This window comes from Danio rerio, chromosome 5, assembly GCF_052040795.2.
Source record: "Danio rerio strain M-AB ecotype USA chromosome 5, GRCz13ab, whole genome shotgun sequence".
Classification (NCBI taxonomy): Eukaryota; Metazoa; Chordata; class Actinopteri; order Cypriniformes; family Danionidae; genus Danio; species Danio rerio.
The window spans coordinates 20,954,883-20,980,000 of NC_141025.1; the positions used below are offsets into that span (position 1 = coordinate 20,954,883).

At 33.9% G+C, this 25,118-nt stretch overlaps 1 protein-coding gene and 1 long non-coding RNA gene across 6 annotated transcripts in view; both read left to right on the top strand.

Annotated features, from left to right (window-relative positions):
* Positions 1-25,118, top strand: part of sgsm1a (small G protein signaling modulator 1a) — a 766,057-nt gene that overhangs the window by 2,060 nt on the left and 738,879 nt on the right. The gene's annotated exons all lie outside the window — the stretch shown is intronic.
* On the top strand, positions 1,142-11,788 carry LOC147843929 (uncharacterized). 3 transcript variants are annotated; one of them, XR_015491078.1, is made up of 7 exons: positions 1,142-2,357; positions 2,671-2,726; positions 6,821-6,880; positions 6,987-7,052; positions 7,684-7,798; positions 8,063-8,174; positions 9,268-11,788. It is a non-coding gene; the product is annotated as an uncharacterized LOC147843929 (long non-coding RNA). The 3 variants fall into 3 exon arrangements; XR_015491077.1 differs by lacking the exon at positions 6,987-7,052; XR_015491079.1 differs by lacking the exons at positions 6,821-6,880; positions 6,987-7,052.

Sequence of the window (25,118 nt, forward strand, 5' to 3'; positions counted from 1 at the left end):
TACTTACACTTGAGAAATGGAAGAAACCCATCCTGACGTCCATCAGTTACTCTTTACTGATCCTTCCTTTAACAAACTCAGATGAAGTATTCTTTGTAGCATGTAGCTTCCAGAAGTTTCCAACTGCTTGGTTATAATGCTGAGGTTTCATCTTTGGGTAGAGACTCAATATATCCATCTGCAGTGTGACTTCAATCGACCGGCATGTTTGTGTGCGTGTGTTTGTGGGTGTGCGTGTGTTTGTGGGTGTGTGTCTGGGTTTCTGCGTCAGAGGGCGGGGCCTCAGGTTTGAAATCTCCCGGGTTTGCGCGTGCACGTGAATAACTTGGTTTCGTTCGTACGTCATGGCGAAACACCTAATGAGTCGGTATCAAGGCGACTCGTTTGAAGCACTATGAGTCGACTCTTTTATAGATGAATCAACCGTTTTAAACACTGTATTCTTACAGATTTAAGCCTTAGCTGGATACTTCGCTTCACTTAGAGCTGTGTTACACACTACATGGAGGGGAATTTTCAAAAACCCATAATATGGGCTCTTTAAGGGCAACACTCTCTCTTATGACAGCCTGAAAAGCATTGTTTGGTCTTTGCCTTTCATTCATTTCATCTGATTAATAGGTTTCAATAATCCTTTAGAGTTAAGCAAGCAGAGCTCACTCTGTGTGAATTTGCATGTGCAAGGGTATAAAGCATTTGCTCTAGGGATGAGGTTTTGTATGAATTTGGGTGTGAATTTGTAAATGATTGGAGCATACACGCTTGCCTTCTATTGATTTTGATTTGATTCATGGTTCTCTGTTTTGTGATTGAAGTCACTGATGTATTTATCAGTCCTGTGTTGCAGCTGTTCATGTGGCTGTTTTATACTAGATGTACTGTTTTTTTAAATAGCTTCACTGTAAACGATTTCTGTTGTTTTCACGGTATTATACTGCATTTCTCAACAGTTGTTTACTGTATAAGCTGTGCACAGTGTGTTACTGTATATATTGATGTTTTCACAGCATGATAATGTATTCTCAACATTTCCATACTGTGAACATGGTTAACAGTATGCTACTGCAGATTTTACAATGAATTTGGGGAAAAAATCAGTTACTGTGCATCTAAATACAGTACTGCAAATGACCATGAAAAACTCTACACACACTTTATATTATTATTATTATGTTTATTTTATTTTTTGACAAAGTATTTTGTGAAGAAAAATAAACTAACCAGTTTCTTCAGACTGTTCAGTGCATAAAACTGTCCCCTGGTTTTCCATTTTTGGGTGTACTACACCTTAATTTTATAAGGTTAACATGAAAATATTAAATCATTTTTAATCAACATAACTTTGTGCTTAACCAAAACGTAAACTGGAACAAAAGTAATTGATTCATGAAACCAAAGTCAGCTTAAATGTCAGAATGACCAGCCTGCTTTAGACGGATTCATGAGGATTGGGCACCCGTCACCATGGAGGTCACATCTCCGCATTTTCAAAACAATATTTTAAAATACACACCATCTCTATAAATAAACCACAGACTTGAGTTAAAAACAATTACATTCCCGCATGAAAAACGGTTAAAACTAAATTTCATAACACATTCATTATAGAGCCATCTAAGACCGGGGCAAGTCTTACATGTCTAGCCGATTATAACCTCGTTTCGCCGGATACATGAGTGATGATGGACACCCTGGAGGAATCTCCGCTATCGGCAAAGCACGCTTAAAATTTACACATGATATCTATAAATAAACCACAGATTTGAGTTTGTAAGAACTACATTCTCGCATGAAACACTGTTAAAATTTCATTTCGTGACATATTAAACGCAATATTTATAATATTAGCTGGGCTTTCTCATCCGCCATTACCATTTGCTTGTTGATGTGAAATGAATTCTGGGAGAAAAAAAATATTAATTCTCAAAACACTTCAAACGAATTTTATTCTTATTGTCAACGTCAGATAAATGCAATAATTTCGCTGGTAAAGTGAATAAAAAACAATGTTACTATATTGTAATCAATATCACGTTTGCACTGATTCGGTTCAGCACTCGAGCGACTCTGATTCGTATTGAACCGTTTGCTCGGGAATTATTTGATCACGTGTTCACAAGCACATTCAGCAATATGCAATTAGTGTATAATTAGTGTATAAATGCGTGTGGCCAAGCAGTATTACGAAATAGTAATGAATCATATACAAAAAGGAATCGGTTTTAGGCGGATTCAAATCTTTACTGTTCACTAAGGAGCCGATTCATAGAACCGAACGGACACGACTCGACCTGCAGGCAACGGCTCTCCTAATTTGAAATTCACCTGACGTCTTTCATCCAGCGAATTCATCCTCGGTAAGTGTTTTAAAGTCAAATTCTGTCCGTTGAAGGATTGTTTTGTATATATTTCTGTGTATTGAGTGTGTAATTTAAAAGAATTAACCAAGTGACATTAGTTGTAACGTTAGGTTCTTATGTTATGTCACGCTGTCCGTTTACGAATGGTATTTTAAACAAGAAATAACAGACGCCAGGCGGTCATTGTAGTGTTTGCGAGGTATTAGATACAGTGAGTTTATCTTGAGTGAGTTTTTGACCATACGCTAAGTTACCTGAAAAAACATAACTTTAACTTATTGTAACTGCATTAATGAATTCTCTATTTCAGCACAACACTGAGATGAAGGCGAAGTCACCATGAAAAGTTAAACGTTTACCGTTAAGGTAAGCTCTGGTCTTCACATAGTCATTATGACTAAGCTATCATTATGGTAAAATTTTTCAACTGTAAGTTAGTTATTTAAACTAAACTCATAATGAAATGAGTCTTAACTGTTTTATTAAATGGAGCTGAAAATTAAATGCAGTTGAATTATTTTAAGCTAAAGTTAATATTAACAAAATACATATTAATTGTCTATTTCTCAATAATGTTAATGAGCTTGATGTATAGTGTGTCATTAATTGTACATTTAATTTTTGGTGTTCAGGTGTACCTGAGGTGAGTGTACGTTCTGAGTACACAGATATAAGCCAAAGTCATTATCACTATATATATATATATATATATATATATATATATATATATATATATATGGGTCAATGACGTGACGCTCATTTTTTTGTGTCCATGTCTTTTAAATAAATTCAAGTAGGTTACAGTTTCAAAATAAATAAGCAAATTACTTGAATACATTCTCTATTTTGAGGACCAAGTCAAATTTTTTTGGTTTTAATCCATTTTAAGATTATTTTTAGGGGATTATTGCAAGAATGTCAATGTGGTGTAACCAAAAAAAATTGGTACCAAATAGTTTACCTTGTTTAAAAAATGTGAAAGCCTCAATGAAACATTGTATCGGCTAGTCTGGCATAATTTTACAGTAGACATATTTAATAGTAAATAAAGGTAAATATAGCACAATTGTTTTAAATATTATAATTCATTTGGGGAATTTTGTCTGTCACCACAAATTTCTGAAATGTCTATATGGTGTAACCACCATTTATTGAGCCATTTTGTTAATATTGTGCACAAGACAGTTAGACAGGAAATTGGATCACATAGAAGAACTCTTGATAAGACTAATTGCTGCATGCAAAGGTTAGTAACTTTTTTTAAAATGTGAGATACTTTGACCTTTTTAAGGTATGGTCAGCTATTCTTAGATATGCATGTCAAATGGTAAGACCCCAAAAATGCACTGATAATTGTTCAATATTATAAAAATAAGTATTATATTTAAAAGTTAAATTTGAAATATTCCCACCAAGCCCATGTGCTTACATAGATGTTAATGATAATGCCTGTCAAATTTCATTTTAAGTTGAAATGTCAAGGGGTGTAACTGGTTACACCATTTGACTCATATTGCAGGAGTCTTTCTGTTGGGGGTCAATTTAGTCAAATATCATTAGTTCATGATGCTGATCAATAATGTGACATAAATTAAACTACTATTTGGAACTATTTGTGTTCATAGTGTAGATTATTTATTTATTTTTTGTTTGAGAAATAGGTGCTTAATCCACAACCTTACTATTAAAGCTCTGTAAACCTAGGATAAAGTTATTTTACTGCACAACATGAATGTTTTTTTTATGTTAATCCATGTTTATATTCACACAATATAATGTACACACTCTCTCATTCACACACACATTCATACACTACAGTCAATTTAGTTTTTCTAATTCACCTATACCGCAAGTCTTTGGACTGTGGGGTAAACTGGAGCTCCCAGAGGAAACCCATGTCAACTCCACACAGTAAGCCATCCTGGTCCATCTGGGACTCAAACCAGCAACCTTCTTGCTGTGAGACAACTGTGCTAACCACATTAGCCACTGTATCACCCTCCTTTGAAATGTTGTATGTATTTTTTTTTCTTCTTGAGAAAGTCTTATTTCTTTTAGTTTGGATGGAATAAAAGCAGTTTTTAAAATGTTTAAACAGTTTTTAAGGTCAATATTGTTAGCCTTCTTAAATACAGAACAAACCACAGTTACCCAATGACTTGGCCAATAAATCTTACTTGCCTAATTAACCTAATAAATTTTTAAATGTCACTTTAGGCTGAATAATGTCTTACAAATTATCTAGTCAAATATTATGTGCTGTCATTATGGCAAAAACTACGTAAGAAATCAGTTATTAGATTTTAGTCATTTAAACTATTTTGTTTAGAAGTGTGTTGACAATAATATTCTCTCTGTCAAAGAGCACTTGGGAATTTCTTTTTTAAATAAAAGAAAAAATAACATGGGAAATGAAACAAGGTTGACAAGCCTCTATAGACTGAGTGCACACAGCCTTAAGTTTTGGAGCTTTTCATACTTGATGCGCTCGCTGTTGTACTATTATTATTAACAACTGGAGGTGACTCGGAGGAACTTTAATGATGAAAAGTTGTGAAGAACAAGTCAGAAGTTGCTAAACAAATGAATTTTCATTGAACATTCATTGAATTTATTTACAGTTGAAATCAGTTTTGTTTTGTTTTTTTACAGCATGTCTGATAATATTTTTTCTTCTGTCGAAAGTCTTATTTGTTTTATTTTGGCTAGAATAAAAGCATATTTTAAAAAACATTTTAAGGTAAAAATTATTGGCCCTTTTAAGCTTTTTCCCCTGATAGTCTACAGAACAAACAATGATTATACAATAACTTATCTAATTACCCTACCCTGCCTAGTTACCCTAATTAACCTAGTTAAGCCTTTAAATGTCACTTTAAGCTGTATAGAAGTGTCTTGAAGATTATCTAGTCTAATATTATGTGCTGTCATCATGGCAAAGAGAAGATAAATCAGTGATTAGAAATGAGTTATTAAAACTATGATGTGTTGAAAAAATGTGTTGAAAATGTGTTGAAAAAATCTTCTCTCTGTTAAACCGAAATTGGGGAAAAAATAACAGGGGGGTCATAATTCTGACTTCAACTGTATAAAATAAATAGGTTGTGGATAAGTTGTGGATACACTCAAGAAATGATTTGTTGTCAGTCAGTCGTGTATGCTTGCAAAAATTGGCCTTTAATCCCAGCACCAAGGCAACAACGAGAAAGCAGCAGTTCTTACGTACTAGTGATTTACGTACAGTGTTTGGCAAATTCTTTCTAAATAGCTTAGAAGTAAAATAGTGGATTTTTTTCTAATATCATCTACTTATTTTTATTTTACTTTAGCCAACTGAAAAGAAACAGTGATGGTAAAGGTGTTAAATGTTAAACATGTTTCTTTAGTTTGTTAATATTCTATTGATGAGGGCCACACATTTAATGTAAAGGATGTTATTACTTGGTGTGTTAAATTTTAGCAACTTGGTTTCATTGTTCTAAACACATTTTTCAATGACAATCCCACCCCCTCAGATATAGTTTCTCAACTGTCATTACAATATGAGACATGGATACACCGTTCATGCGCCATGATAATTTCTGGTTGCCAAACATTTTGGTTAACATTTAAAACAAATTAAAATCACTTCAGCTGAAATTGTTGACTATCATTCTTAATTTGAATTGATTTTAATTGTCAATTTCAAAATCTTTGGCTGTAGAAGCAACACTGTCGGGTGGTGTAACTGGTTTGTGTCAATTGGTGTAACCAGTATTTTACATAAAAATATAATTATGTACATGGAAATAATGTGAAATTAAAATTAAAACAACCAGTTTAGTGTAATAAAATAGTTTTTAACATTTTTTACATAATTTGTCAAAGATTATTTAGAAATCAGATGTGTTTTTAGCATGTGTCCGGCCGAATATTGCAAAAACTCATTAAAATGTACATTTAGAGATAATGCGAATAAAATAAATGTTATTGTGGTATTTTAAAATGAAGTATTTATTTCAGTGTGTACACTTGCATATCATCTAGGAGGAGTAAATTATTTAATATTTCACAATTTTTGGCAGTTACACCATTTGACATTTTCAGGTGCATTCAGTCTTAATGTTTGTAAAAAATGGTGTAAATGTTATTTTTAATTACATAAAATCAACATTAATACAATCTGTACATTTTAAAATATCTGACGGATGCTTTTAAATCAACTTTATAAAAGATTTTTAAATTTCCCATCTTGCCAAACCTGTTTTGTCACTGACCCATATATATATATATATATATATATATATATATATATATATATATAAATATCCATCCTATTCTAAGAGAAATTGATGGGGTCAGGGAATGATTTGTGTACAAATGTATTTTAACCCCATACAGATTGGTATGGTTGTACCATAGATTTAGATTAATTAATGTTAAGTCTTATTTTACTCTTATTATATTTATCTGTTTTTCAGCTACAGTAATTGATGTTGAAAAACTGATGCTACCAATCACTCCTCACTTAATTATTCAAGGTAATGTTGATGTCTTCCTCATTTTGATTAGATTTTTAAATGTCAAGTTGTTCACAGATTTGTTGTGAGGAGTTTCATGTACAACCTCTTTTTCTTCTTCCAGCAGTTCCTAAGATAAAAAAATCTGGTGTTAAAACATCCACGGCTATGCTATTTGCCCACCAAGTGCTGAGTAAATATTAGACAAACATTTTTTTCTATAACTGTTGTCTTTGTGTTTATTAGCAATTTTACTGGGCATATGTGTTTGTTTGTTTTTTTCAAATAGCCTGGAAATTGTAAGTTTAGTTCAATATGTTATTTTATGCTATTCATTTTTGTCTTAACATGGATTGCATGTTGAAGCTATCGTTTCATAGTGGGAAAATGTAAAAGAGAATCACTGAATACAATGGCATAATGATTCTGCTTGTTCAAAGAAGGTACTTGATTAAGTTTTCCTCAAGCGACACATCAGTTTTTATGACTATTGCTTGACACTTGAATTGAAGGGACAGTTCACCCAAAAATGAAAATAATAGCATCTTTGGCATTCTCCACTTGTTTCAAAATAGTTATATATTTATTTTGTTCCGTTGAACACAAACTCATATTTTTTAAAGAAATTTGGTTTAAATATGGATGTCAATAGTTACTGCTTACTAACATTCTTAAAAATATCTGCTTTAGTGTTTAACAGAAATTCAAACTAGTTTAAAACATGTGGAGTAAATAGTGGCAAAATAGTAAACTATTCCTTTAAATATTTTATTCTGAGACTTTTATTTATATGTGTCTTGTCTTTTGTCATATTGTCCTTCTAGCCCAGATTGTGATGGACCTGGAATGCGACACCAGTTACTCTTAAGACAAGAACCGAATAAAGCACAGATGTGGAGGGATTTGCAGCCAAACTAACTGGAGGGAAGGAACCTTTAGGTAAAAACACCTGCTTTATTTAGATCTGAAGTATTTTATTTGACATAGAGATTTATTGTTTTAATTCTAATTTAAAGCAAACAAGGTTGAGCACCCCTGGTCTAAAAGCTCAAAAATGCTGTTTCCGTGACAAGGTTAAATGTAGTTGAGAAATAGATTCATTAGGATCAATGCTTAAAGTAAACATTTTCTTCTCTCTGTAGACCAAACATGTTTACTATCCCTCACATTTTAATAAATTGTTTTTGTTTTTGTTTCTTACAGTGTGGGTGAACATACTACCTGGATGTCCAACAAAGGCTGCACAAGAGCTCATTTGATAGCACATATTCTGTCCTGTCTACATCTCTGATGATCTGGAAGTGCTTCGACATCAGTGAGTAATACATCTTTATATTGTCATGCATACAGGATTTCTGTAAGCTTAGCTTTAATGTTAGTTTGTAATCAGCAGTGACTGTTTTAAAAAATTAAGTATTTAAATTATTCTAAACGTTTTACTGATGCTGTGCACAGTAACGTTATGATGATTTAGTTTGAGGAAATGTCACTGGAGAGGTGTTCGTATAAAATATAAATAAATAAATAAATAAATTGTATGAAATGCCTCGATAAAATGTTTATTTGTCTCGCTGACATGCCATCACTGCTGCATATTGAAATACAGTAATATGAATTGACAGCAGAATATTACCACAAACATTTCATGAAGTAGGCTAGACTGCTCTTTAGTTCTCTACTCAACTTTAACACATTTCCTCGTGTCGCTGAGCCTCTCTGCAGATTTTGCCAAAAATGAATGCTTAGTGATTACTTTGTTTTATGCAAACCATATATCAGTAACTTATCATTAGCATTATATTTAAAAAAATCACCCACAGCTTTCATGTTCTCTAACGCAATCTTGTCTGTAAGTTAGAAGTGGATTTATACGTGTTAAAAGCCTTAAAGTATTTAATTAACATTAGTCACGTTAACTTAGATTATTTTATTTATTTAATTTTAAATATGTAGCCTCTTAAAGTGAGAATGAACTGTGTTCACCCCTCTTGAATCCGTGGAAGCACTAGTAGTGTGATCATGGAATCAGATATTCAAGCTATACAGAGTCAGACATTAAGTTAAGATGAGACTTTATTTTTTACACACCTGTGTGGACACTTGACTAGCGATCTTCAAGAACAATGCCCGCTGATCTTTTCCCCATTAACGTTAGTGTAATTGTGAATTGACAACAAACTGTATTTCATCAACAAAAACAATTAAAAAACTGTTTTATATAACTGATATATATATATATATATATATATATATATATATATATATATATATATATATATATATCTCAAACTATATATATATATATATATTTAAACAGCAGTGCAGTGTTTCGTTTCTGAATGAATTAAATGGTTTGAGGGATGATTAGTTTTTACTTCAGTGATTGATTTTGCTTGTCATTTTTGCAGGATCATCATCATGTTGCTGCCCTTTTTCACTGTCCCTTTCCACAACATCATTTGGCCTTCATCATTTCCTGTCCTGTAGCAGTATTCTCACCTTTTTTAAAATTGTAATAATTTTTGATGCATTAATTGTTGACTGGTTTTAATGATCAATTGTTTATTAGTGTTCTGTTGCTCTGTTATATTGAATTATTGCTACTGTTTTAGCATGGTTTACACAATAAACCTTTATTGTGAAGTTAAAGTTTCAGTTTCTTTATTTTTCTTGTATGTCTTGAACAGTTAAAATAACACTTGTGCAATTTTTGAACATTTTTACCCATTATAAAGTAGCACTATTAAATAAAATAAAATAACATTTAATAACTGTAAAATACTATACAGTAATAATGAAAGTAACATTAAAATACCGTAGTTCTTCATGGTAAAAATGTACAATAAAATACTGTTTTCAGTTTTGCAGTATGTGCACCACTACTGTAATTAGTGTTACAGTAAAAATCAACAACAGTAAAATGATGTATTACATTTTACAGTAAATGTAATACTAATGTAATTAGTATTACAGTAATGCTACTGTTTTATGAAATACAGCAGCTACTGGATAATTGTTGCCAGTAACTTACTGTTAATTTAACAAGAAATCGTTTACAGTGTTTGTTCAAATTATAGCTTTTGGTTTAAGAGTCCTTCTTTTTGCATGTTAATGTAATGTCTGTAATGAGAAATTATATGAGTATACATTTTAGATTTGACTTTCATCAACAACTTTACTCTGCATTTTTGTTAAGTATACTTTAACATTCATTTGACTGCAGTTTCCAGGTAGAAATGAACACCACAGGGCAGCGTTATGGCACCGAATTTTGTTCCTTTTCACTGATATTTATAGAAACCCATTATCTTTTAATAAAGGTAGTTATTTCCACAACACCAAACAAATACCACAAAAACTTCACAGTGTCTTTGATTTGATCAGTTGGTCAGTAGCTAACTGTGTACAGTTGTTGTACTTGACATGCATAGATGTATACATTAGATATCCTATACAGACCCTGATTATGCATCAATAGCGCCACCACATTTGTACAATGCTCCCATGACAAATAGTGCGGTTAGCCAATTTAAAGATGCTGGACTTCAGCGATGTGTACGGGTGTAGTAACGGACAAACAAAGAAAACAAAGCACAAAGGCAGAACATTTAGTAAGATTTAAGTTTTACGATTTTGTACTTTGGGAATCATCTATGCTTCATCTTGTTCTAAACAAGCATAGATGATAATACGGTCTTTTACTGCACTGACCATAAGGCAAAGTAGGACCAAATCTCACTTGATACTAGGCTTATGCTAGTTTGGTTGAATAAAATCAGCAAACAATGTACATGAAATTTGACAACAAGATGCTGCAGTGCTAGAAACTTGTATTATTGTATTATAAGTGAAGGAGTCATTCATAATGAAGACTCATTCACAAACGAATCACTCCCTTCGTTTGAATGGGAAGTGAAAGCAGAAGAGGGGGTGTGTTTCAGGAGATGGATTAGATCAGATTTAACAGGGAGGGAAGATAATACATTTCCATGCAGACAAACACATGCTCTTTGTCGGCAATGTCCATGCGGTCACTTACTGTATCCATTGATGTAGAAAAGTGATGTAAAATGATAATTTTCATCATTTAAAAAAAGTATTTGCAAACTGACCACCGAGAAAACTCCTGTTAATAGAGATATGTATATTAGGCATGGGCCTGCATAAGACTCTGGCTGTATGATAACATTGTATAAAAATATCACGGTTTCGCGATATTGTGATTATTGCTCTAAAATATATTATTTTTAAATGTTTGGGTAAAAAACTAAGAGTTCCCCCCTGTGAACACAATATATTCTATTTTGAAAAACATTTAAAATAATTTGTGACATGTCAGGCCAAATGAATTACTGACTTCTGCCGTCTTCATTTGTTTCAAAAACTGATTTTTTTTGTTTTGTTACAATTTAATTTACACTGTTGTTTGTATTTAGGTCAGTGTTTCACTAGATGATTTGTATGACAAGCCTCACCTTCTCATAGACATGCTTAAGAAGGATGTTTGTATGAAACTCCCACCAAAAAGTAACTTCAGTAACATAATTCTGATTCCCAAAAAAGTAGACAATGGACTTGTTTACTGAAATGTGCAACGAAACGCTTCTAGAGCAAAGGATTTAACATTTTGCACAAATCTATTGGCTGAGGCAAGTATTTGCAGTGAGCCTGGGCTTAGGATATCCTGACTAGAAGTTTTGTGATTGATAACAATAAACGTTATGTTGAAACATCTGTTTATATTTTCCAAAACTACTAACCACAGAGTTATGGGAGCAGAAAAATATCAATCTGTAAACATTTTGATATTTTAAATGAGTAAAAAAAACATGTGTTATGGATGTGATCAAAAAAAGTCAAGTTTACTGTGTACAACATATTTTGTAGAAATTCTGTAAATTAAACTGCACAACCCAAAAGAAAAAAAAAGCCAATCAAAAGGATAAGAGTTGGCTCTCTGTAGAGCAAATGTGATTGATTTTATTTTATTTGACATTTTTGCATTTAAAAGGAAAAAACTTTGTTATGGATGTGACACTTTTCCATTATGGATGTGACTGATGTAAAATTTCCACTTGAGTGACTGGTAAATAAAATATAGTTTAAAAACAGTGACAGAGACATTTTTGTAAATACTTGCTTACACAAAAAGTGCTGAAACGGTTTCTCTATTTTGGTGAAAACTGATTTTTTTTAATGGCAAGGTTGAATTTGTTTCTTTAGTAGAGAAAAGCAGCATTTGCCAATAAGGCCTAGAACACACTATCATTAATACTACCATAAACAATGTGACAAAATGCTCACAAGTGTAGCTAAAATGTTTGATGTCTGCATTGAAAATATATTTGAATCTGTTCATATCCATCCTGTCACTCATTTGTTTGCCCCAGAAGTTGCCATTTTTGTTTTAGTATTTGGCTTTAAATTAAAATAAGATTGTGCTCCTAGCCCTCATTCTAAAGAGGCCGGAGCTACAAATGCTTTTGTATCAGCATAGTGGCAGATTCAAAAACAAGACTTGCGTCCTATGCAAATGAGGGAGAGGCTGTTGCTAATGGGCTGGACATTGATGACATATAAGGGAGAATGTCAATCAAAGTGATTGATTGAATTAAAAATTCAGAAGCTGCTTAAATTAACAGACTGTTGCCACACAACTGTGTTTAAACCACTTATAAAAGTTGCCACACTTATTAAACCACTTAGGATTTTTGCATCATAGGTCCCCTTTTAGGCAGAGAGCACGCTAAAATTACTGCCATAAACAATGTGGCAAAATACTTGCAAGTCTATCCAAAATGTTTGATGTCTGCATTGAAAATCTATTTGAATTTGTTTATTTTCATCTGGTCACTCATTTGTTTGCCCCAGAAGTTGCACATTTAAAGCTATTGACATAAGAAACTAAATTAATATGTCCATTTACCTGCCTGAGAAATTAATAAATCAGAAATTATTTTATATTTTGAAATAGAAGCTATTTAAATGTGAGAGTTTATATCTGTATTATTTGTAAAGAATATAGATATAGTTGTAAAGTATTGATGCCCAGCGCATCCATGCCTATTTGAATTGAAATGTTACATTTTTTACATTTAATTCATAGGTAAAACATTTTTTGAAGAAGTATTGTTGATTGGTAGTTTGTTATTTCTGCATTTACTAATGCATCATAGTTTAGGTTGTTTCTCTTAATGCACTATCATTAGCATTATTTTACTTTGGACCTTTTGTTGTTTTTTTGTAGGATGATCTAATTATTGTTATTGGTATAATCGGTTATTGTCAGCTTGAGGTCTTTGGCAGTCAAAGCCTGGTCTTTAATCTATCATTGCACAGTGTCTTCTTGTATCCCAGTAGATGCATAAAAAATGACTTTCCAGCACTTGAAACGCATCATTATGATGACTGGAATAGCTAATCAGAAAGAGTGGAGGGAGATGAACTCTCATCCTACGCTTTGTGGAGCTCATAATGACAAGGTATTCTTGATCCTCAATGTGTTTACAGCGTAGCGGCCTGGAACCTGCCATTTCTGCAGTCGTTTGACATTTGCAGTGCATATTTACCGTTTTGCAGCTGTTAACTAAAATTAGGAGGGATTATTATTACAGCTATTGCATTGCTGAAACGATGAGCACTGGCAAAGCAGCAAAAAGCCTCATTTTATGTTTCTCTCTGTGATCTCCCTCGCTCACTCACACCTGTATTGACACACCATCCTGGTCATGCGCAGAAAGACACTCCATAGCCAGCAGCCCCCTGTTTGTTTACCTTCGCCCTGAAGCTTCCTTTAACACAGTTAGTTTTATTCAACACTTATCAGAGTGTCCTTAAAGAACCTCTTTATCATCTGTAACTGAGTTATGCCTAGTGCTTCTGTTTATTTTGAGCAATATGAGTTATTTGTGGCTATGAAATCTGGTTTTCAAATGAAGGTTTTTAATAGAAGTATCCCTTTGGTTAATTTGACTACTAATAGATGCAGGCTTTTGGTAAGTCATAAGAAATAGTGATGGATATTTATCACTTTTTTTTCTTTTCCCACACTGGTTTTTAGGGATAATCAGATCTGCAAAAATATATTACAGGAAAGTATGTATAAAAAGAAAAATCACTTATAATGAAAATTAGACCACATTTTTTTTGTATTGTTTTTGTTTCTGTATAACTTGTTTTTTTAGTTACTTATTATTTAAGTATTGTTTTTATTTATATTTTATATTTATTTTCAATTTATTTGATATTCTGTGCTGCATTATTGTAACAAATATATTCATATTTACAAATTGCAACATTATTTATTTCGGCATGTATTATTATTCCAACAAAACTTCCTAGCAGGCACAGGATGTCAGCATAACATCAGATTGACGTTGGACATTGCATTTTGTTTGGAAATGAAAATCAGGTTTATGGCAGAACCCAATGTCAGGTTCCGACGTCAGTGTCCAAAGTCGGACAGATATTCATTTTCTTTTCAGCTTAGTCCCTTATTTACCAGTGGTCGCTACAGTGGAATGAACCGCCACTTATTCTGGTATATGTTTTATACAGAGCATGCCCTTGCAGCTGCACCCCGGTACTGGGAAACGCCCATACACTCTTACATTCTCATACACACACTGATACACCACGGCCAATTTAGTTTATTCAATTCACCTATAGCTCATGTCTTTGGACATTTGGACAAAAACCAAAGCCCGCACAATCATGGGGAGAACATGCAAACTCCACACAGAAATTCCAATTGGCCTGCCAAGACATGAACCAGTGACCTTCTTGCTGTGAGGCGAGAGTGCTAACCACTGGGCCTCCATGCCACCAGTTACTTTCCAACGCAATCTAAAAACTTCAAATGATGTTACAGCTTGACATTTTATCGACGTTATCACTATATGACGTCTATCAGACGTTGGATTTTGGTTGCCATACCTGAAGAATTGATGTCGGTATTTAACAATGTTGGTTTAAGATGTTGGCTCGACTTTGGATTTTGGTCATTTTTCAACACAACCTAAAATAAACAATTTCAACATCGTTACTGGTTGCCAAAAAAAAGGTTCTCCTTAGTTGCTGGCGGCCTAAATATAACCTAATTTAAATGCTTTGTGACATTGTGTGTCTGCTCTGTTCCATTAAAATACTGTCAAGTTAATTTATTCAGTTTTATTTTAAATATGTTTTTTTTTATCTTTATGTGATCTCATTCAAATTAATTTTAATATTAACATTCAAAGCTATATTGTAATTAGGTGGGCTGGCCATATTATATATAATGCAAGTGTATGCTTCATTATTCTTCATTTGTTGTTTTTTTTAGTGATGTCAGGTCATAGCCAAATCTCATGTGAACTATAACCGATGCTGCTCAAATAGCTAGAGCTAACATTTTTGCTTCTAGAGGTGCAGGTGATTTATGTAAACATAGTCAAATGTGTTATTGGGAAATACTGGTTCTAAAGCAAAGATCTCTAGCATTGTTAGCATTTTCCTTAATGTTCCTGCTGCCATTGAAATCCACACCTAGTCTGTACTTTTTTTTCCCTTTAATAGCATTGAATAAACATTAAATTGAATAGCTTGAGTTAAATAATATTTCTTAACTGATTCGAGAGATTTTAGCTGTTTTCATGATGGTTTAGTTTAACATTTTTAGGAGTAATAAAGCTTCAATTCAACCACAAAATGTGCCCCATTGTTATCAGTACCCCCCAAAACCTTTGCTTTTTTCCCACTCATTATATATTTCTAATAGACAAAAACATCTGTTAGAGTCCATCGGCCAATTAATCATCTTGTTCAGAGTGCAGAGATCAGTCTGTGAATGTGTTACAAAACAACTCTGCAAGATGTTGATTCAGTGTGTGCAAGAAACACTTAAACCTTCTGCCAACCTCAGCCTCTTGCACAAAAAGCTGGTTAAACAGTCAAGCCACTGAGAATCGTTTCTTCCTAATGGGTTTGTATGGGTCTAAACAGAAGATGTACTCTGTGGCTGAGAAAAAAAAACTGTTTATAAATGTTTTTTGCATTAAATCTTCAAGATCTAGCATCTCTGAACACACTTTAGATGAGTCACACGTTGCTTAATGTTTAGCCATATGTAGTACTTTCAGATGTTCTATTATTTCAGTATATCTTTAATTTTAGAAAGCTTGTGTTATGTTTTCTTTCCCAGAGATAAGTTGCGGCTGGAAGGGCATCCGCTGCGTAAAAACATGCTGGATAAGTTGGCGGTTCATTCCGCTGTGGCGACCCCGGATTAATAAAGGGTCTAAGCCGACAAGAAAATGAATGAATGAATGAATGAATGAAAGAATAAATATTATGTTTTTTCTTAAATCAGATGTCTTTTAATTTATGTATTATAAAATATGCCCAGTAGAATAATTGCATGCATGTTTTTTTGACGGTGGATCAAGCAGGTGAAATAGCACAGATTTGAGGCCACCTGTTAGTCAAACATGTAGTTGAGCAGATGAAAAGTTCATCCTGATCCTCACTGATGATGAGTCATATCTCTGCACACAGACATCTGTGCCCAAGTCCATCATACAGCCATTGCTGAGATCATTTGAGGACGGTTTTATTATAAAAATACTGCTTATCATGTTTATGAAATATAATTTTTTAAATTAATTTCATGATAAAAAAATTACATTTGTGTAATTTAATGAACGTTAAATAATTGAGTTTAAAGGGCAGCTATTTGACCCCTTTTTCGAGATTTAAAATAAGCCTTTTGTGTCTCCAGAATGTGTCCGTAAAGTTTCAGCTTAAAACACCCAGCAGATTATTTAATATTCCTTTCTGAATCTGGGAAATTTGAGCTATTAAGACATTGTAGCTGTTTTTGTTGCCTTTGCATTTATTGCAAATGAGCTGGTTCTCCCCACCCACTGTTCCCACATGTCATAGAGATCTGTTGCTCTGATGTGTGTAGCCTTCACATAGATAAACTGCACAGTGACAGACAAGAATGAAGCAGATCTCCCTTACTACTGTAAGAACTTTCCCAACTGTTATTTAAAATATTTGTTGTGGAGTTAATTCAAGCCTTTCTGCAACTATGAGTTGCACACAATGTGGTTATAAAGTTTGTGTGCAAAAGAAGTGCGAGAAAGAAGTCAGTCGCCACAATTTGCTCCCACCAGACCTGAGATCTCTCTCGTACCCACAAATTCCTCTGAATGGAAGAGGACACCATGTATAAACCATAGATGCAAGATGCGGCCCTTTTACTCCTCCGCCTCAAAATCATTTTATAGTTGGGCGAACTTTGTGTTGTAACTTATGCTTTTTGTCGCTATTAATACACGCACTGTGGGCTACGCATAGAACAACTTTATTCTCTCTAACACCAGTGCACACACAGGCAAAGGCTACATCTTCAATTACACACACACATCAGGGCTATACCCTTACACAAACTGTGGGGGTAAATCTGGACTGAACCGTTCACTGCTTGTACTACACTTCGCATATTTCGCAGAGCTAAAAGCAAGACAATTTCTTCCATCGTGGCTAGTGGCACAGATGCTAGAACCCGCCTTTATGCATGTGCGACATCATAAATTGTATAGCAAGTGTAAACTCATGAATTGGATATGGGTCACAGTTAAAACAATGTGTAAACGGAAAGGCAAAAAAATTCAGATATAGGCAACAAATCGGAATTGGACATCAAGACCTGACAGTGTAAATGGGGCCTTAGTAAAACAAGGATTTCTTTATTGACCCGGATGCCTTTTACAAGGCTGAGCATTAACAAGAAGTTTGTGATATTATTTGTTTCACGATTCTACAATGTACTGTGATACTGTAAGATATTGTTACATTTTGGGAAGAGGTTGTAATTTTTAAAAAGTTGTCAAAGAACACGCTTTTATGTTTATTTAACATATAGGCAGATTGTTTATTTTTTTATTTAATCAAAAATAGGTTTTTCCATTAGCATTCCCTGTAAAACAAAATTTTTTGCAATCTAAGTAATAGAACATATTAATGCGTCTATTGTAATCTACAATCTATTGTAGAAAGGCTTTTATAACTATACATTACATGATTTTAATGCTAAATTGCAGAGCTTGTGTAAATTCACCCACAACAATATGCTTTCTTAAGTGCTGTTTTCTCACTCTTGTCATTTTTTGTTGTTTATTTTTTGTGAGGAAAATGATCAGCACATTGTATATCAGAGCGTAGTATTAATCCAAATGCCAAACCATTTCTCAAATAAATGATATTTGCAGACATTGTTTTGCAAGCTGCATTATTGATGTAGTGATTTTTGGCTGATAAATTATCACCCAACATATTCACAAACCCCTAGTAATATACTAAGACTAAATTCTGAATACTTTACACCTCATTGGTGATTCAAACTGCACTGTAAATGAACTTGAATGTTATAAAGAAAATCCTTATGCCTTGCATTAAGACATTGTTCATATTGTGGGCTCATCTGCTTGCATGCATGCATGCATCATCATCAGTAGCCTAAGGTGTTTATTGAATTTGAACTCTTAATATAATTGTCTTGAGTTAAAACCGTGTTATGCATTTCTCAACATTACAGTGTTGCAGCAGGTGCTGTTTATGGATTGTAAAAACAAAATGATGTTTATTCAGACATATTTTGTTTTCTTTTTTGAGTGATGATCTAAATATTTGTGGTTCGAAAATTGACAGGCCTCTACTGAATTTTACGAATGTTTTGTCCTCCGGGTCTCCGTGCCAGATAGGCACAGGCAATGAGATCTGCATGTCTCCATTAAGTTGCACCTGGTTTAGATTATCTGAGTATTAAAAGAGAGGTCTATTAAGGCTGGGGACACACTTCAAGATGATCAGGCTGATTTTGAGCCAATTTCTCCCATTACAACAATCTTAGGTAATGTCCAGATTATCTTGGTGGTTCAAAAGATTATCTAATCAGATTTTCCTGTGTGCTGAGAGTGACCTAATCTGCTTGCACTAGGGTTGGGCATCTAAGCTATAATGCCGATCCGATACGCATCTCGATACAAAGAATACGATCCGATATATTAGCGATACATTTGTGACATATTGCGATGCGACACGATACGATTCACACCCATATCACGATACGATGCGATAATTCAGCACTAACTAATTAGATCAAGTTTATGAGATGATGTGAAAGAGGATTCTGTGCCATTGAATGAGTTTGATTTGATTATTTATTAACCAAGCAAAACCAAGACTTTTTTTTACAAACTGGCTTTTCTCTCAGAGCCAGAGTGTCAGTTTACAGTAGAGGGCCATTTTAGAACATATAACACATATTATTTAAGTATTTTCAAGATAAATAGAATGTATAAGTGCAATATATATTAAAATATATATATTTGCACTCTTTCAACATAAAGGTTTAGCATTGCACAACAAGAATTGTGATTTAACTTTTCAACTATGAAAACAAGTTTTACAAAGATATATTTTGCCACTGAATATTCAAAACTTAAGGTCGTGAACTAGCAGTGTTATGCTGCTTTGAAACATCACTGTCACTGTAAACAACAGGCTAATAAAAATATAACAAACCAGCAATCTTCTTGCTGTGAGGTGGTCAAACTACCCACTGTGCCACCGTGACACCCATTATTTTTATCATTATTATTATTAATATTATTATTATTATTATTATAATTAAATAAAAATTAACAGAAGGAGGTGTTCAAAACCTTCGTTCTCCGTGACACTAGGCTGAATAAATATCTTTGCAGATGAACAGGGCCGGCACGTCCATAGAGGCGACCTAGGCGGCCGCCTAGGGCGGCAGTATAGAGAGGGCGGCGTCCGCAACACCCCACCTTACCACCCGCATCCTCAGTTATGTCCGCGACACCTCCATCAGCGCCCGCTTGTCCTCAGTTATATCCGCGCATAGGGTGGCAGAATAGATGTCCGCGACACCCGCGTCCTCAGTTATATCCGCGCATAGGGCGGAAGAATAGAGGTCCGCGACACCCGCGCGTCCTCAGTTATATCCGCGCATAGGGCGGCAGAATAGAGGTCCGCGACACCGGCGCGTCCTCAGTTATATCCGCGCATAGGGCGGCAGAATAGAGGTCCACTGGAAGATGGAGCTTTCACAACAACACCGTGGCGCCGCTTCAAGTGAGATTTCAGATTAGTCGTACTGCCCGCGTATTTTACAGATGCGCGGCACACTTTTGCAAATTGCATCTGTCCTGTCATGTCGTCCATCCTTAAATCCATAATGTTGCAATACTTTAGATTTAAAACTCAGTGGGGAATAAAATGTTTGTTTTGCTTCTCGCGCTTTCTGAGGGCGCACCACTAGCTTCATCCGCACACCTGATACACTGAGTTGTAGTGAAAGTGTACACATCCGCAAATCCGTTAGGCTTACTTTATGTAGGTCGATTAAATTATGCGCCAAAAACAGGTTGACAACACTTGTTAATAAATAAAAAATACATTCTACATTAAAAATATAAGCTGTATCTCGGAAAAACCGATGCATCTCGCAAAAACCGATGCATCTCGATTTGCTTCCAAAATTTCATTCATCCTCTGCTGCTCAACCGATGCACTCGCATCGTGCACGCGCATGACCGCGTATCGATACATATCGATTAATCTTCCCATCCCTAGCTTGCACGAATCGTAAATATTCAGAATGAAGTTTGGGGATAATCCTGAGAACAAATATGCATAAGAGCCGAAGATTATCATGTGAAATGAAAATATATCCAATCAGAAAACAAGCTGACAGAATACAGAAGCATAACAAACACAGTCATGGCACAGCTCAAAGTGAAATAGATTTGGACAACAGAAAAGGAGGACAAGCTTGCCAGTTAGTGGCAACAGTACTCATTTTTAATTGTTTATTCGTCTACAGTGTTTATTCTCAAGTCTCAAGAGATTTTGTGAGATTTGCTGTGGTCACATTTGTGAGTCTGGTTGAAAAAAAGTAGATGTGTGTTGAGCTGTCTTCGTCACATTGTTGCACACACAACTACATATAATATAAAACTGTACTGTATGACTTTTTGTGGGTGTTTCCTAGTACTGAGTTGCGATTGGAAGGGCATCCTCTGCGTAAAACATATGCTGGAATAGTATTCGGTTCGTTCCGCTGTAGCGACCTCTGAAATACGCTGTAAAAATTAAAGGTTCCTGAAAGCACACTTCGGGGTTCTTCAGATTGCCACACCAGCGGAACCCTCTGTAGAACCTTTAGGCACTCTTTCAAAAGGGGCAGTTCTCTGAGGAACTTTAAGGGTTCCTGGAGGAACCCTCTTATTAATAATGACCAGGAATCACCTTGAGTGCTTTGAAGCACCATTTTTCAATTTCATTTTTCCCATCCCTATAAATTTAATAGACAAACTTAAAACCTCTGTCTGTCCGTTCGTCTATCTATCTATCTATCTATCTATCTATCTATCTATCTATCTATCTATCTATCTATCTATCTATCTATCTATCTATCTATCTATCTATCTATCTATCTATCTATCTATCTATCTATCTATCTATCTATCTATCATCTACCTGTCTGTCTGTTTGTCTGTCTGTTTATCTGTCTATTAGTTATTCTATAGTTATTTTGATCTATCCAATCCATCTATGTCTATTGTTCTGTCTGTCTATCATTCTATCTGTCTATCATTCTGTCTATTGATCTATCTGTCCATCTGTCTTGCAGTCTGTCTATCATTATATCGATCTATTGTTCTATCTGTCTATCTTTCTATGATTCTGTCTATCATTCTGTCTGTCTATCATTCTATTAAACTATCCAAATGCATATTGTTCTATCTATCTATCTATCTATCTATCTATCTATCTATCTATCTATCTATCTATCTATCTATCTATCTATCTATCTATCTATCTATCTATCTATCTATCTATCTATCTATCTATCTATCTGTCTATCTGTCTGTCTGTCTGTCTGTCTGTCTGTCTGTCTGTCTGTCTGTCTGTCTGTCTGTCTGTCTGTCTGTCTGTCTGTCATTATTTAATATACATTTTAATGCAAAGAATCTAATTTAAATAATATCTAGCAAAAACGGCCAGCAGCAGACATCATCAGCTGTCCACTGCCTCAAATTGGAGGTGTCCCTGTGAAAGTAAATTATAGAGTAGTTAATAAAGTTATGAAAACAAAGACAATCGAACATTCTCAGAGCTGTTTTTTTACCTTATCAAGACATATTAACAAAACATATGCAGAACATTTCTTAATAACAAAAGAAAACATGAATAAAGTCAGACATTGTAACAATTTCTATAAAAAAGATTTTTTCACTGCTTGCAGAGTGTTTATATACATCAATAAAGGCAAAATCTAAATAATGTAAACCTCTCAAATATCTGAACACAAATGGAAATAAGACAACACAAAAGCTGTGTCTGAAACTACTTCCTCATTGTCTTCTATAGTGCACCCTCTACATGTTCCGACTCATTCATCCAGATAATGCACTATAATTTTATGTGTTCTGCATATGTGATATATTATTATAATTATATTATTCAGGTTGTAGTTATTAGCTTTTTAAAATTAACCATTGGTTTATTAAAAGCACATTAATGAAGACAAAATTATGCAGATGAGTTGTAAAATTAAAAGAAATTCTGCATGAAGGTCAAATATTTTTTTTGAACTCACTTTAGGTGGCCTTTGAATTACAGAAATTAATTACAGACGTAATTATATGTATGTTACAATAAGTGCATTGTACTCTATGAATGACTAACCTTCTTATAAAATGTATTTGTTAGAAGAGACCACAGACTGCTATAAATTAGCATAGAGGGATAGCTTTAAACAACTTTCAGTTATAGTTGTGTGGTCATTATGCAAATATGTTGCAGAATGTTTTAAATGGCCATCATAAAAGGCATACAAAATATAAAAGGCATTAAAAAGGCATTACAGGGCACTTGCTCTTTTTAGTGAAGCAGATAGAATAGATCAGTAGCAATGCATAATGATGCAACCGACCATCATTATTCAAATGTAAAATATATATGAACAGTCTTTATTTCTTCTTTAGAGAGCTGTATAGTTTTAATAAGCCATTTTTGTGTGGCTTTTAAAAATATGACAGTTCTGCTGTGCATTAGCACCATACATGAATATGTCAAGGGAAGTGTGTTGCCCCAAGAAGTGTGAGACCTGTTCATGTCGAGCCATATGGACTGTAGATGATTTTAGATCAGCACCACCCACAAAGCATCTTTAATAGTGTGAAGCTTCAACTGTTTTACATATTCCAATTCCATTTTTCAAACACCCACTTTGCTGCCAGGTCAATGTATTTGTGCTTTTTTGTATACTACTAACATAACAAAAACAATTTAAGTAGCTATGGCGTGTAATGCATTTTGCTATCTACACAAGGTATTTGCATGCATATTAGAATTTAATAAAGCAGCATTGGGCAGTATTAGTTGCGGTTTTACAGCATCTAGACCTAGATGGCACATAATAAACACAATTCAAATGTTTTAAAAACATAGGCTACTATTAAGATGGAGAAAGTAATGCAAAATGAATGAAATGCAGCATAATCACCAAGCATCAATGACATTGTTTACATCCTGCTCTCTATCATGAATGACTGATGAAAACAAAACTAGACTATTTAACTGATCACTGCTGTTTAAAATAATCAATTGTCATTTTTTGGCTTGTACTAATTGGACAGACAAATAAAATTGTACTAAAGACTGCCAAAGGTTATAACAAATCAACCAGATCAATTAAACTCAAAATATAGCGTCAAAATATTTTATTTTCTATATGATTTAGCAGCTTCCAAATATTTTTGTCTGTGGTTTTGGTCAGCATAAATATGCAGAACAGCATATTCAGTATTAGATTACTGTGCAATCCAATGCTTTTGTTTTCAGTGTGTCTCTATCAAGGCTGCACATACAGGTAACTGACTAAATCGTGACAAAAGTGAAAACACCATAAAAATACAACTATAATTAAATGTGGAAGTGATTTTGAATGTGGCATGATTGCACAACCAACTCTAGGGTTAAAAAAGATGAGCCCCAATTTGTCCCAAATTGGACAAAGCCTTGGTTCATTCAGTATTGTATCAAGAGTTCAGGCTGGTGAGGGTGGTTTAAATGATATATTTGGGGAAAATTTCTAATAGTGATTTATTTATTTATTTTTATTATTATTATTATTTATTTATTGGTCCCGCAGAATTACATAAGTGCATTGTTTAACAACAATATGTACTTGCTGGTGTTTTCCCACTTCCACACCTGTTTGCATATCATGTACTTCTGAACACTTAGAATAAGAATGGCAGAACTAACACTGCTTTATAAGGTTTTCACCTTGTGACACAAATTACTCTGTAATATATAAAACCTAAACCTTTGTGCAACTGTTTAACAACAGCAAAATTCTCCCCCCAAAAATATAAGTGTATATAGATATACAAAGCCTTAAGTTTATAAGTTGTTTTAAGGTAAATTGTAGAATCACATTAGTAATTCACATTAAAGGGGTAGTTTACCAAAAATTTTGATATTAATGTCCTGTTTTGAACTTACACATACATTTCAGTGGGTTGTTACGTGTGTAGTTACACCAGTAAGTAAATACTATGTATGTACATACACTGTAGTTACAAACATACACATTTAGGTACCATGTAAGTTCACAGGTATAAGCGACACTTACCATAAAGTGGGAACTTTTTTTTCTTTCAGATTTTGGGATTTTGATTTTGATTTACGATTTAATTTTGTAGTCAAGCTTCATCTCAATAATCTGTATCAAGCTTCTTACTGCTGAAATGCAGCGAGTGTTAGTTAATAAAAGGAACTGAAAGGATAGTAACTTACTTAAACATTTATTCAAATTAGTTTAAAAAAATTCAGAAATTAAACAAATTTGTCTCTAGAGCAAACAGTAAGCACAAATAAAATGACCTTACCTTTCAGTAAACAAGTTGAACTCAAATTAGGGAGATAGTTTAGCTTATTATACAAACAAAAAATGTATAATTATAAAAATACAGGATACTCAGTGAACTAACATGGCTGATAAATACCCTTCTGTAGCTTAAATTGTCTAAAACTAAATAATTATCCCAGATGCTACCTAAAATATCATGACGTTCAACGTACAGCTGGTACTGATTAGCCAATGGCAACGTTTTAAATCACGATTGCGATTCGATTTTGATTAATCGCACCGCCTTAATAGAAGATAAATAGG